At 48.3% G+C, this 2,011-nt stretch overlaps 1 protein-coding gene across 2 annotated transcripts in view; it reads left to right on the plus strand.

Moving 5' to 3' along the window:
• LPCAT1 (lysophosphatidylcholine acyltransferase 1) overlaps positions 1-2,011 on the plus strand; it is an 86,117-nt gene that overhangs the window by 63,001 nt on the left and 21,105 nt on the right. The window lies entirely within an intron of this gene.

Here is a 2,011-nt window from a genome sequence, read left to right on the forward strand (position 1 = left end):
TGTGGCGGTCGTGATCAAGGAAGCCGAAGCCTGCCTTGAAACACCAAGCCGAAACACCGCCTCGAAACTGTTACTTTGCTGTAGCAGTTTTGGTAGCTTTTGGAGTAGGCAATTCTAGCTCCTTTCACTTGCCTGGCTAGAGAGAGATCATTTTTGGCTTCTGCCCATGGCCTGCAATCATTCTGAAATAACTTCCTGTTATTTATTTTATTTTGCTTTTTCATTATTTCTCTTTTCCCCCACACTTCTACTTTTTCCTGGGTTCTTAGTCTTGCAGGTTGCTTTTTCCATTGCAAGCTATTACTTTATATTTATTTTTTCTTCCCTTTGTGGTTAGCTAAACTAGGAGGGTTTTTAATGCTTTTTAATATTCAACCATTACTTTTTGTTCCCTGGGGTAAGTTTAGAATAATCCAACATTCCCGAGAAATGCTACATTTTCTTCTCCTTTACACTGGGCACTTGTAAAGACTGTAGAGCTTGTCTTTTTGGCTATGGCTCACTGAGAACATTGAATGGGTTTCACCTCCAACCATGGATCCAGAGGCTTTGAGTGGCACCTCTGCTCCACTGGCACTGGCCATGGAAACAATCCAGAGATCAGCTACAGGTTGCAGATCCAAGACCTGGTTCCTGCAGGAGGTCACCTGTGCTTGGCTCCTTAAGGAAGTATGCCACACTGTCATCTTGCCTCCCTAAGTCCTAAATATCACAGCCTGGTATAGTTATCATTGACGTTCACAGTGGCTGTGGTACCAGTGTTCCAGTACTGTCCTCCATTTACAATGATCATCATAGGTCTGTTGCTAAGAACACTAGTAATAAATGGCATAGGGCAGGGATCAGCAAAATACAGCATGTGGAGCCATGGCTTTGGCATTTGGCAGTGTGCAGGAGGAGGGGTGGGGCTCCCTGTGCTGTACCGACAGCTCTGGTGGAAGGGAAGCTGTCCCTGCACTGCACCACAGCAAAGACAGCAGGGAGAAGCAGCAGAGGTGGGCTGTGTCTTAAGCCTTGCCGTCCCCCAACTCAAGGTGATTCATTCTAGCCACCTACCAGAAAATGTTACTGACCCCTGGCATAGGTGCTTCTCGGTTGCTCTGCACCTCTAGGATAGCCAACACCAGGATGGAGCATGAAAGGCTTGCTGCCACCACTCTAGTCATGCGTGTAGTCTTGACAGCCTGCTTTCTTCCCCTAAGGCACTAAATATCTTTATATTCCACAGAATCAGTACTTGAAACCTGTGATGGCCACAATTATGCTTTGTTTATGGCATCAGTGTTGTATGCTGGCCATGCTAGTTCCTGGTCTGATTACTCTGACACTACCTGAGGAGGCTGGCTTATCAGAGTCCATGTCTGGGTGTTATTCCTTGCATGGCTCTAAACTGTCTATGATTCCAGCACCATGGGCGCCTATACATGTCCATTAAGTCTGCTCCAACATGCTGTAATTACAGCATGGAGCATGGTAATTACCGCACTCCAGCAGCACATGTATCATCAGTATCCTTATGCTGAAAAATGGTGGCAGGGGCACTTTAAAGCTTTTGGAGCCACTCTAATTTAAAGTACCCCCCGCTCTTCACTTCCCAGAGTATGTGTATAAATGCCTTATGAGTCAAATGACTCTTTAAAGGGATGCTGTCCTTTTAAGACATTGGTCACCAACCAGTGGATCTTGATCCACCGGTAGATCTTGGAGCCTCTCTGAGTTGATCAGAGGCTGGGGTGGGGGGCTGAATGCCCACGTGTATGCAAGCATGTGCCCCAGCCCAGCAGGTCAGTCCATAGGGGAGGGAAGGGGCCGTGGCTAGATCAAGGCCCCCCACGGTGAGGGACAGTGCCACAGAGGCAGGAGCAGGGATAAGTTGAGTGGGGCCCCAGCCAGGTGGGACTTACCTGCTGTGGAGGCATGCCCCCAAATCATTTTTTTTCCTCCCTCTGCCTCAGTCTGCCCCCTCCCTTCCCTCCCCACAAACTTAACTGCAGGGTGTGGGAGGAGGGGA

The sequence above is a fragment of the Gavialis gangeticus genome, unplaced genomic scaffold (genome assembly GCF_001723915.1).
Source record: "Gavialis gangeticus isolate Ggan-Ray unplaced genomic scaffold, GavGan_comp1, whole genome shotgun sequence".
NCBI lineage: Eukaryota > Metazoa > Chordata > Crocodylia > Gavialidae > Gavialis > Gavialis gangeticus.